The following is a 14,122-nucleotide window of genomic DNA, read 5'->3' as shown; positions in this document are numbered from 1 at the left end:
ATGCCTTTTGCACAAGCCATGTAAAGTAAAATGTAGAACTGCAGACAGATCTAAAAATGGCTACCAGAAGGGCAATGTCTAGTCTTCAGACTTCTATTGTCAAATCTCTCACAAAACCATAAAGCATTTTTAAGTCTGACTATATTATAAAATCTAATATTTTAACACTTGTCCAAAACTGACACCAGATAAATATTAGTTGAAAACAGAATTCTGCTTCTGGTTAAACTTGACAGGGTCTTCAAGTCAGACAAATCCAAGTCAAATACTGTGTGTAATTTTCATTGACTGATAGAGAGGACGTGTTACCCTGACTGAAAGAAGTAATAATAATAATAATAATTCCCGTGGAGGCCCGGGAAAAGAATAGGCCTCCGGTATGTTCTGCCAGTTGTAAAAGGCGACGAAAAGAACAAACCACTAATAGGGCTAACCCCCCTTTTAGTGTGATTACTTGGTTCAGGACAGAACTAAAGAAGCCTCGGACAAGCGCCGTCATGGTCGGGGACGACGCTTGAACCCTATGCCAGCCCACAATGGTAACGACACTGCTAGCCAACTAGAAAATGATTTAAATCCAAATAGAGGTGTTTTGCAGGATATGTTTCCTGCAACCACCCTAGAAGGAAAACAAAGACAGAGGATGAGATGGTCAGATGAAGTTAATCGACATCTCATGTTCTGTTATTACCAAGCAACAAACCTAGGAACCAACACAACTGGATACAGATCACAAGTATACACAACATTTATTACCAGATACCCGGAATAAAAATTTTTAACACAACAACAACTAGCTGATCAGATCCGTGTAATAATAAAAAATAACAGGATACCCCAGTCAGAATTAGAAAACATCAAATAACAAGTACAACAAATACTGGAACAAAATAATGTGCAATTAGAAGAAGAAGAAAATACAGTAGTGGACTCAAACATCCCAGAGAAAACAAACAAAGAACAAAACGCGTCAATTAAACAACCAGAGGAAAACAAAATCTTAAGACAGCCACCAGAACAAGCACAAATAGAACACGAAGTGACACTCATGTTAGATATTGAAGAAAAAATTTCAGCTGACATATATAGAATATAAAGACACAAATACAGACATTAGACCATTCTTGCATAGACCACCCAATAACCCACAAGTCGAAACAACAATAAAAACTATCAACACAATCATACACAACAAAATAAATGAAAAAACAACTATGGAAGAGTTACAACTACTGGTTTATATAGGAGCACTCACTACACTAAATATACACACTAGGCAGAGATCAGAACCAACCAACACACAGAAGAAACCCACAAAACCAGCATGGCAACACAGTCTACAGATCAGAATAGAAAAACTGAGAAAAGACATCGGACAGCTAACACAATTTATAAGAAATGAAATATCAGGAAAAAAACGAAAAAGGTTAGGTTAAACCTTACAACAAGAAGCGATTGAGCAATTAGATGAAAAGAAGCAGAAATTACAAGCATTGGCCAAACGACTTAGAAGATACAAAAAAAGTGAAAATAGAAGGAAACAAAACCAAACATTCAACACAAACCAAAAGAGATTTTACCAAACAATAGATAACACACACATTAAAATAGACAATCCACCAAACATAACAGACATGGAACACTTCTGGAGCAACATATGGTCAAAACCCGGTACAACATAACAGACATGCACGGTGGATACAAGCAGAAACAGACTCATACAAGATGATACCACAAATGCCTGAAGTGATAATTTTGCAACATGAAGTCACCCGAGCAATTAATTCTACGCACAATTGGAAAGCCCCTGGAAATGATAAAATAGCAAATTTCTGGCTAAAGAAGTTCACCTCAACACATTCACATCTAACTAAATTATTTAACAGTTACATTGCAGACACATACACAGTCCCTGATACACTTCCACATGGAATAACCTATCTGAAACCTAAAGATCAAGCAGACGCAGCAAACCCAGCTAAATATCGCCCCATAACATGCCTACCAACAATCTACAAAATATTAACTTCAGTCATTACACAGAAATTAATGACACATACAACACAGAACAAAATTATAAATGAAGAACAAAAAGGCTGCTTGCAAAGGAGCACGAGGATGTAAAGAGCAACTGATAATAGATACAGAGGTGACATATCAAGCTAAAACTAAACAAAGGTCGCTACACTATGCATACATTGATTACCAAAAAGCTTTTGATAGTGTACCCCACTCATGGTTACTACAGATATTGGAAATATACAAAGTAGGTCCTAAATTGATACAGTTCCTAAACATAGTAATGGAAAACTGGAAAAACACACTTAATATCCAAACAAATTCAGATAATATCACATCACAGCCAATACAGATTAAGCGTGGAATATACCAAGGAGACTCATTAAGGCCTTTCTCTTTCTGTCTTGTCTGAACCCACTATCCAACATGCTAAATAATACAAATTATGGCTATAATATTACTGGAACATACCCACACAAAATCACACATTTGCTATACATGGATGATCTAAAACTACTGGCAGCAACAAATCAACAACTCAATCAATTACTAAAGATAACAGAAGTATTCAGCAATGATATAAATATGGCTTTTGGAACAGACAAATGTAAGAAAAATAGCAAAGTCAAGGGAAAACACATTAAACAAGAAGATTACATATGCCTATAAATATCTAGGATACATACAAAAAATAGGAATAGATAATAGAAATATTAAAGAAGAACTAAAAGAAAAATATAGACAAAGACTAACAAAAATACTGAAAACAGAATTGACAGCAAGAAACAAGACAAAAACTGTAAATACCTATGCTGTACCAATATTGACCTACTCATTTTGAATAGTAGTGAAATGGAGTAACAAAGACCTAGAAGCACTCAATACACTTGCACGTTCACAATGCCACAAATATAGAATACATCACATACATTCAGCAACAGAAAGATTCACATTAAGCAGAAAGGAAGGAGGAAGGGGATTCACCAACATAAAAAACCTACATTATGGACAGGTAGACAATTTAAGAAAATTCTTTCTAGAATGAGCAGAAACTAGCAAAATACACAAAGCAATCACTCATATAAATACATCGGCTACACCACTGCAATTTCATAACCACTTCTACAACCCTTTAGATCACATAACATCAACAGATACGAAGAAAGTAAATTGGAAAAAGAAAACACTACATGGCAAGCACCCGTATCATCTAACACAGCCACACATTGATCAAGACGCATCCAACACATGGCTAAGAAAAGGCAATATATACAGTGAGACGGAAGGATTCATGATTGCAATACAGGATCAAACAATAAACACCAGATATTACAGCAAACATATTATTAAAGATCCCAATACCACAACAGATAAATGCAGACTTTGCAAACAACAAACAGAAACAGTAGATCACATCACAAGTGGATGTACAATACTAGCAAATACAGAATACCTCAGAAGACATGACAATGTAGCAAAAATAATACATCAACAACTTGCCATAAAACATAAACTAATAAAACAACACGTTCCCACATACAAGTATGCACCACAAAATGTACTGGAGAATGATGAATACAAATTATACTGGAACAGAACCATTGTAACAGATAAAACAACACCACACAACAAACCTGACATCATACTCACCAATAAAAAGAAGAAATTAACACAACTAATCGAAATATCCATATCCAATACAACAAACATACAGAAGAAAACAGGAGAAAAAAAATTGAAAAATACATCCAACTGGCTGAGGAAGTCAAGGACATGTGGCATCAGGATAAAGTTGACATTATACCAATTATACTATCAACTACAGGAGTCATACCACACAGTATCCACCAGTACATCAACGCAATACAGCTACATCCAAACGTATACATACAACTACAGAAATCCGTAATTATTGATACGTGTTCAATAACCCGAAAGTTCCTAAATACAATGTAACATATACCGTACAGTTAAAAGGAAGTCACACTTGATCAAAGTCTGCGTCACTTTCCATTTTTAACCAGACATAACGTCTGAGACAGGAAAAAGAAATAATAATAATTGTATAGAGACAACAGAACAAATCCACAGAACCAGCAGCCTGTTATCACTCACAACTATCTGTAAGTTCGAACTGTACCAGATTTGTATGTGTTCTTAGCAGTACGTACTATACCAAATTTGTGTGTGTTGTTAGCTTTGCCCTTAACCATGATTACCCACAATTCCATTGGGCAGAGACTGGGAACACTAAATACCACTCCCGTGGAACTACACCCTATATTGCTCAGCATTGTAATTGTACATGATGAACCCAACCATACTAACAAAATTTTGTAAGTTGTTAAGGGATATTTTCTGAGCATTTTTTCATAAGGGACCCACAATGATTGATAGCTCATTACTGAGTAATAATGTAATTATGATGTACTTTGTTTGTCACCCCATTTACTTTTGTCTCTGCAGAAATAACTTCATAACATTAAAAAAGCCTACAGTATGAATTCACTAAAATATACAATACAAAACTCAAGTTTCTCATAGGCATCTACATGAAGATGCGAAAACTTTAAAATTTGGTTACCATCACTGCAGGAACAGCTGAGCACAGTATCTGCGTGCGCTCTTTTATTTTGTTCAGTGAACCCATTCACAAAGTTCAGTAACCATATCCATACTCCTGTGAATCACTGTTCACGTATAACTAACACTGCCAGAAAAACAAACCTGAGACAGAACCAGACAGAGCCAAATGCAGACTGAGAGTAAAGAGTAAAGTGGGCATTACTTTCGTCATGGAGGTCTCCAGTGCCATATTTTAGATGGCCATCTTTCCTTGGGCATCCTTCTAAGATGTCCATACCATGTTAACCATTTATTTTCACTTGTCTCTACAATATCGGTTGTAACTCTGATCTGTTCTGGTAACACTTCATTTCTTATTTTGCCACTTCTTGTTACACTATGTGAGCAGAAGTATCCGGTCACCTGTCTGAAAATGACTTAAAAGTTCACGGCACCTTCCATCGGTAATTCTGGAATTCAATATGCTGTCGGCCCACCCTCAGCCTTGATGACAGCTTCCACTGTTGCAGGCATACATTCAATCAGGTCCTGGAAGGTTTCTTGGGGATTGACAGCCCATTCTTCATGGAATTCTGCACTGAGGTGCAATTGCCATCCTTGAATTGCTCTTCAACAGTGGTAAGCAAGAAGGTACTTACAACATCAATGTAGGCCTGTGCTGTGATAGTGCCACACAAAACAACAAGGGGTGGAAGCCCCGTCCATGGAAAATGCAACTACATCATAACACCACTGCCTCCAAATTTTACTGTTGGCACTACACACACTGGCAGATGACATTCACCGAGCATTCGCCAAACCCACACCCTGCTGTCAGATCGCCACATTGTGTACTGTCATTTGTCACTCCACACAATGCTTTTCCACTGTTCAGTCATCCAATGTTTATGCTCCTTACGCCAAGTGAGGCGTTGTTTGGCATTTGCCAGCATGATGTGTGCCTTATGAGCAGCCACTCAACCATGAAATCCAAGTTTTCTCATCTCCTGCCTAACTGTCATAGGATCCTTATGCAGTTCGAAATTCCTGTGTGAATGGTCTGGACAGATGTTTGCCTATTACACATTGTGACCGCCTTCAACTGTCGGCGGTCTCTGTCAGTCAACAGATGTTGTCAGCCTGTACGCTTTTGTGCTGTACATGTCCCTTCTCATTTCCACTTCACTATCACATTGGAAACGACCTAGGGATGCTTAGGGGTGTGGAAATCTCACATACAGATGTATGACACAAGTGACACCCAATCACGCGTGACGACGTTCGAAGTCTGTGAGTTCCGCGGAGCGCCCCATTCAGCTCTCTCATTAAGTCTAATGACTACTGACATCACTGATATGGAGTACCTGGCAGTAGGTGGCAGCACAATGCACCTAATATGAAAAACTTATGTTTTTGTGGGTGTCCAGATACTTTTGATCACATAGTGTACTTCACAACTTCATCACCAAAACTCCACTTCCATTTCTTGTAATTTCTTCTCATTTATCCTGGAAACTTTCCACAGTTGAGCACCATAGAAAGCAATGTTCTCAACTATAGTTTTGTATATCCCGCTTTTCAAATTATTTGGTGTTGTTTGATTCCAAGATCTAGAGGGTTGGATCCCCTCCTTCGAAAGCGTCAGATTGCAAAGCCTGGGCTACTCTCAGGGTGGAATCTCCGTCTTCGAAGATTGTGTGTGTCTGTCTGTCTGTCTGTCTGCCCGCTGCTGTCGCTGTTCGTTCGTTCGTTCGTTCGTCCGTCCGTCCGTCCGTCCGTCCGTCCGTCCCCTGCTGGTTGTTCATCGCCGTCGTCGCAACCGCTGCCGCCACCGCCTGCTGTTCGTCCGTCTGTTCGCCGCCGACGCCGACGCCGCCTGCTGTTCGCCGCTGCCCATCGCCGCCGCCGACGCCGCCTGCTGCACGTCCGTCTGTCCGTCGCCGTTCATCTGCAATGAGTACTCCCACCTCCACCGTCATCTACACCTCCCCCTCCCCCTCTCCCACAGTCACTTCCTGGAGGGCCGCCTCTGGCCTCCCTCCTTCCACTTCCCCTTCCCTTCCTCCACTTACCCACCCCCCTATCTCCTCCCCTGCTGTATACCCACACCTTTACACCCTTCCTCCAGCCTCCACACCCTCAACAGCTCCCACTACTACCCCCGCCCTCACGTACGCCTCTGTTGACGCCTCTGCTGCCGCCCCTCAGGTGGTTGGCTTCCCCTCTCTCACCGACCCCGTCGCGTCGTCTTCTGCATCTCCCGCACGCATCACGTTGCGCCGAGCCACCATCGCCACCACTGAACCAGCTGCTTCTCCCGGTGCCTCCACTACGCCACAGGGATCTGCCACCCGCCACCTCCCTCTCCTCCCCGTCCCTCTCCCCTCCTCCCAGCCTCCAGTCTCCAAAAAACCACAAAAGCGCGTCCTTACCGACTCTGCTCCCGCCACTTCCCGCAAAAAATCAACGCCACCTCCCCCTCCCCCTGCCGTCACCATGGACACCACTCCTCCTCCTGCCACCCCTACCTTGGCCCCCACCCTCCACACCTTTGTCCTGTCAACTCCCGATCCTAAGTTCCTCGACGCTCGTACCCTCACCAAGGAAATATGAAAGTACTTACCTGGTGCTCCCATCTCCCAACTCATTCCCCGCAGGGACTCAGTCCTTATCAAGTCCCCGTCCCCATCATTTCACACAGACCTCCTGCGAAAACTCCCACGAGTTATGTTTGGCCCCCACGTCTCTCCGACACCCTTCCTTTCCGCTTCCACTCCTTGTCAGCCCCAGCCTCCCCGTCGCCCCCCCACCTACACCGCTGTGATCACCAAGCTCTGCCCGGTGATCACAGAGGATGAAGTGTTGGTAGAACTGAACTCCCACCCGGACTTGGAAATCCGCTCTGCCCGCCGTATCCACAATGCCTCTGGTCCCACCTACCTCATGCGGGTATTCTCAGAGTCCGCCCCGTCCATAGACCATCTCCTCACCCAGGGTGCCCTGATATACCACCGTCGCCACCCTGTTGAATCCTCCAAATCCCCTCCCTAATCCTACCGTTGCCAACGGTGCCTGATGTACAATGACCACCTGACTCCCAACTGCAAAAACCCCCCCACCTGTCCCCATTGCAAGGCCTCCCACTTTCTCAAGAACTGCCCCAACCTCGCTGCTCCTCCTTCCTGTAATACCTGCAATGGCCCCCATCCCACATACTCCCACAAGTGTAAAGCTAAACCCCCTCCAGCCACCCCTGAACTTACAGTCCCAGTTCGTCCCGTCGATCCTCCTGTCCATCCTAACAATTCCCTCCGTCCACCCCCCACGGCCGAGGACATCATCCGGTTCATTACCGTTGTACTCCAAAACATTCACCCTTTTCAACGCCCGCACACCTTCCAACAAATATCCCTTGCTGCTCGCTCTGTTTTCCACCTGAACACCTTCGCCACTTACTCCCACAACCAAGCCCACTTCACCTTCACCCGCCTCGACACCCTAGTTTAAGTCTCTTCCCTTCCCTCTCTTCCCCCCCTCCTTCCCGTCATGTCGCGGCACGAGTCTCGCATCCTCTTCCAGAACATTCGCTCCTTCCGCTCCAACAAATACCTCCTCATGCACACCCTCTCCCACCACCAGGTCGACACCTTCCTCTTGAACGAAACCTTTCTCCAGCCCCACCATTCTATCCGCACCTCCCCCTATATCCTCCACCGCACTGATGCTCCTGGTCCTCATGCGCAGGGTGGAGTCGCGATTGGCCACCTTAAGCATATCCCCGTCCGGCCACAACCTCTCCTCAATGACCCCACTGAACACCTTATCCTTAGCGTCTTCTTCCCCTCCCTCACCATTACCTGTGCCACCATCTATGTCCGCTCCACTGCTCCTCTTCCTTATGACTTCATCTCACACATTGACCACACCTTCTCCACCTATGTGATTGCCGCCGACCTCAACATCCATAGCCGCACTCCTGCTGCCCTTCGGCGGTGGCATCAGTTCCTCTCCACAATCCAGGGTGACCTTGTTCCCATTCCCCAGCACACCCGACCCGAAAGTAACACCACCCCCGATGTTGTCATTGCCTCCGCCAACCTCCTTGGGCGTATCACTGTCACCGTCCTTGACCCCACAGGTAGCGATCACCTCCCTGTCCTTCTCACCATAACGTCTGCAAACCGCCCCCCTCCGGCTCCGCAACCAGCACCCCCTCCCAAGGTCGTCCATGACTATCGCCGTGCCAACTGGGATGCCTACCGGGACTCCATCTCCACCCAGGTCGAAAGCCACCCTCTTACCTATCGCCATCCTGATGACATCATCCGCGCCTCGTCCTTCCTTCAGACGGTAATTACTGACGCCGTGGAGGCCCATGTTCCTACTAAAACCATCCACCCACACCGTCCCACTCTCCCTCCGCGGGCTGTCCTCCTCCTCCGTGAATCCCGCCGCCTCTATCGCTCCTTCCTCCTCACTCGTGACAGGGATACACTCCAACAGTGTGTGGCTTTTTGTGTGTGCTACTTTTAAACAGTTTTTTATCTCCATTTTACAGTCACCCCGTTTTTTTGTATATTGCCTTCCATGATGTTCTCCCTTTTTTATATCTATGTTCGCCTTCTTCTCTCCTTTGCTGTTTTTAAATGTCTTCTATTGTTTGTTTCTATGTCTTTCGGCTGAAGAGCAGCGCATATGCTGCTGCCAGCCCGCCCCGATGGGGAATTGAAATACAATAAAGAAAAAAAAAAAAAAAAAAAAATTGATTCCAAATAATAGAGTTTAGCAGCTTAATTCACACCTTTCCCTTTCCTATTCTATGCTTTATTTCTTTATTGATTCCACCTTTATCCAAAATGATTGTCCATAATTATTTATATGATTGACTACACTTTACTGTGGATCCATCATCCATAACAAGAACCCTTCCTATACCTCCGACAACGAAGTATTCTGTCTTTGTAAAGTTAATTTTCATGCCCCACTGCTCATATTCTTCTTTAAGCTTTCTTAACATGTATGACACATCCTCATCTTCCTTAGCAAAAGTGACATGATTGTCGGCGAAATATGGGGAGAAAAGGATGTCATCACCTACTCAATTCCCATGTTTTTGCACTTTCTTATCCAATTTTCAAAAATACGGGGAGTACATAAAGACCGGGAACACTTTCAATTATCTATTGCACAAGAACCAAACATTATACATATAGCATACATATGTCATTTTGAAAAGAAACCCTGAAAGTTATATATATATATATTATTATTATTATTATTATGTGCGATTGGACCCATACGGATCACGCAAAGCTTTTCCGATTCAATTTTTTAATTCTCCAAACTTCTCTCATTCTTTCCCCATGAATTCTCTTTCTTTCCTCTGTCCATTTTGGCCCCTGTCTCTTGCAAACTTCATTCTCGGGTTGTACTTTCCAACTATTGTTTTTTTGCCTGTATACATTTCTGTTTATAACTTCTGAAGAATTTATTTGTGCATTTGCTAGATCTTTTTTGGTTTCTTGTATCCGGGGTATGGTTTTCAATTTTTCAATGTATATTAAAATTTTGTGGGAGAGTCTGGGTGTTGGGAGTCTGTGGATATGACCGTAAAATTTTAGTCTTCTTTTCCGGATGTCTGCGGCGAGATTAGATAATTTTTCTGTAGTTTTCCGAGACTGTAACCTGTATCCATCTTCCGTTCTTTTTGGGCCAAGAATCTTTCTGATAATTTTGCGTTCCTCTTTCAGGATGCCTTCCAGGTCGCCTTTTCTATGGAGTGTGAGTGTTTCGCTGGCATATAGTGCTTCGGGCTTGATTACTGTATTGTAGTGTCGTATTTTTGAGTGAATGGAGAGACACTTTTTATTGTAGATGTTGTGGGTTTTCCAGTATGCTCTTTTCAGTTTTTGCAGTCGAACTTTTTGTGCAGTTTTCTCTCCCCCTGTGGGTTCTAGGACCTCGCCTAAGTATTTAAAGAATGGAACTCTCTCAATTTGTCCATATTTTGTAGTCAGTTTTTGAGTTTCAAATTTTGAGCAGATGAATTTGGTTTTTTGGAAGGAAATTTGCAGCCCAACTTTTTCGGCGCATTCTTTGAGAATGTCTATCTGTTTAATTGCTGTGGTCTCGTTTTCTGCTAGAATGGCCACGTCATCTGCAAATGCCAAGCATGAAATTTTAATACCATCTTTAGATCTTCCTAGGTGTATAGGCTTCCAGTAATTTTGATTCTTCACTTCTTTTTCCCATTCTCGGATGACTTTGTCTAAGACAAGGTTGAAGAGGCGTGGAGACAAGCCGTCACCTTGTCTGACGCCGGTTTTGATCAGGAAGGGCTCTGATATTTCACCCAGGAATTTTACCTTAGAAGTTGTGTTTGTGAGCGTTTCTTTGATAAGGTTTAGGGTTTTCGGATCGAGTCCTAGCTCCTCAAGGATAATAAAGAGAGATTGCCTATCGATTGAATCATAAGCCTTTGCGAAATCAACAAAGGAACAAATAATCGGACTGTTTCTGACTGCTTTGTATTTTAGTGTTGTCTTCAAATTGAAAATTTGTTCTGCACAGGATCGGTGAGGGCGAAAGCCAGCTTGGTGTTCACCAATACTGTGTTCGAGTTGTTCTTGTGTTCGTTGAAGAAGACAAGCTGAGAGGATTTTATAAGTGACTTGGAGAAGGGAGATTCCTCGATAGTTGTTTATATCTGCCGTGTCTCCCTTTTTATGCAGTGGATGAATTAGGGCGCATTTCCAATCTTCTGGTAGTTTTTCTGTCTGCCAAATGTCTGTGATGATTTGAGTGAGTTCTTTGAGGGAATTTGGTCCAAGATTTTTAAGTAGTTCTGCAGTGATATTATCTTCTCCGGATGCCTTGTTGTTTTTCAGTCTATGAATATGTCTTTGGATCTCCTCTAGTGTAGGTGGTGGGGATTCTGGATTTGTGTAGATAGCAGTTTCTTGAGGGAATCTTGAAGAAGGTTCAGGGCAATTGAGGAGTCCGGAAAAGTATCTTGCCAGCTCCTCACAATTTTCCTGATTTGTGAGCGCTAGTTTTCCATCTGGTTTTCTGAAACATAGACTAGTTTGGTAATTTGCCAATAATGAGCGACTACACCATAACACCACTGCCTCCAAATTTTACTGTTGGCGGAAACATGGCGAGTTCAGGTGTGGATCGAGCTTTCTGTGTGTTGGAGTTCGACAAAAAAAAGTATGCTACAGCTGTTCATCAGATATTGAGAACCAAGTATGGTAAGAAGCCACCAACAAGGAAGGCCATTTACCACTGGCACAACAAATTCATTACGTCAGGTTGCTTGTGCCCGGCAAAGAGAAGTGGACGTCCCAGTGTGAGTGAAGTGAATGTGGAGGGACATTCATAAGGAGTCCAAAGAAATTGGTGTGTTGTGCATCCTGTGAACTCGAAATGGTTCCAGTGACACTGCGAAAGTCCTGCATGTGAAGTTCGTGGGTACCTGAACACGGAGCTGCCGCATCGATGGATCGGCCATGCTACAGAAGGGGACAGCTGTTTCACGAAATGGCCTCCCCGATCACCAGATCTCACTCTGTGTGACTTTTTTCTGTGGGGACACATTAAAGATCTGGTGTATGTACTGCCTCTACCACGTGATGTAGCAGAGCTCCAGGAGAGAATACAGGAAGCGACTGTCACAGTCGACGATGCCATGCCGGCATGGCTATGGCAAGAATTCGGTTATCTTATTGACGTGTGCCGAATCACTCATGGTTTGCATATCGAATGTTTGTAAAAAAAACTTTCAGAGTTTCTTTTCAAAATGCAATCTGTATGGCATCTGTACAATGTTTATTTCTTGTGCAAAAAATAATTGAAAGTGTTCCTGGACTTTATGTACACCCTGTATTTTAAAGAGGGTAGGCACTAAGCAGCATCTCTTGCTAACCTTAAGTTTCTGTGAGAGTAACTTCCCAACTTTAACACAACAAGTAAGCTTTCTAAAGCATTGTACATAACATTTATGAATGTTCTGGTTGTTCCTTGCTTCCCACATTCTACAAAATGGTACATTGTTGTAGGCCTTCTGCAAGTCTGTAAAAACCATCTCTCTCCAAGTCACGGGCCAGTTGCTCGCCAGTCACTTGTCTAATGGCGCAGATATTATTGATACAAAACCTTCATGCCTGAAAGCCACTCTTTTCTTCTACTTCCACAGTTTCTTTCTTACTTCTAGGTTTAAGGGTATTACCATATAGAGTCTGTATAGAATTGAGAACTGTGATGCCTCAGTAAAGCAATCATTGATGCTTCCCTTTTTAAATACATTTGTGATGAACCCTTCTTTAAACTTGATAGGGATTTCCTCTCCACTAAGACAGAGATTAAATAGCTTTGCAAGATGTTCAAACAACATGTTCGGCCTAGTCTTCAATAACTCCATATATACAGCTCCAGAACCTGGTGCTTTGTCATTTTTGAATTGTTTAACTGTATCCTGTACTTCCAGTGTTGTTATCTCCTGGATTTCTGTGTCATGTACATTGCCTGCAAAGGGGCATATATCATGAAATTTGGATCAATCTTCTTAAACAGTTCTTTGTAGTATGTCTTCCCTCCATCTATACTCATCAGCTGTAAGTTTATGCTACTTCTGTCCTTTATTCATAGCTGTCTTATCATCTTCTTTACTTATTTGTACTTTTAACTTCCTGTGCAGTTATTAATTTCTATACATTTAAAGTCCCACACAGCATTTTTTTGTCTGATTACTGCTTTCTTTGCCCCTCATGTCAGTGTTACATACCTGCTTCTATAATCAGTCTTATTGCTTGTAAGCCATCTGTTATAGGCCTCCATATACTCCTTCACTTTTGCAGCGGTATAATCATCCCACCAATCATTTCAAATTTGCCAGACATGTTCTCAGGTATTCCAAGACTTTCAAAGGCAGCATCATGAGTAGCTCTCACAATTGTGTTATACACTACTTCCACTGTTGTATCATCAGTCTGATGTAGCTTCTCATTCAATCTCAGCTTCTATAAGAAGACAATTGAAGGATCCTGCAGTAAATTTAAATTATACTGTGGTTGGTCCAGTTTCTCTCTATTCTCATTCGTTATTTGATTTACCAGTTATTCTTCAGCATCTTTCTGTAGCACCACATTTCAAAAGCTTCTGTTCTCTTGTCTGAAATGTTGATTGTCCATAATTCTCTTCAGTGCAAGGCTATCCTCGAGACAAATACTTTCAGAAAAGACTGAGTGAAGTGGCACAATGGTTAGCACACACAACTTGCATTTGGGAGGATGATGGTTCAAATCTGTTTCCAGCCATTCAGATTTAGGTTTTCGGTGATTTCCCCAAATTGCCCCAAGTAAATGCCAACATGGTTCCTTTGAAATGGCATGGCCAATTTCTTTCCCAGTGACCTTGACCTTGACAGTGTGTTAAACTCTAATCTTTCCTCCTTTCTTCCTTCAGAAAAGACTTCCAAACACTTAGATTTAAGTTCGATGGTAGCAAATTTCATGAAACATGTTTTTAGGAAATGTCG

The sequence above is a fragment of the Schistocerca americana genome, chromosome X (assembly GCF_021461395.2).
Source record: "Schistocerca americana isolate TAMUIC-IGC-003095 chromosome X, iqSchAmer2.1, whole genome shotgun sequence".
NCBI classification, from domain to species: Eukaryota; Metazoa; Arthropoda; class Insecta; order Orthoptera; family Acrididae; genus Schistocerca; species Schistocerca americana.
Note: the sequence above shows the minus strand (reverse complement) of the source record.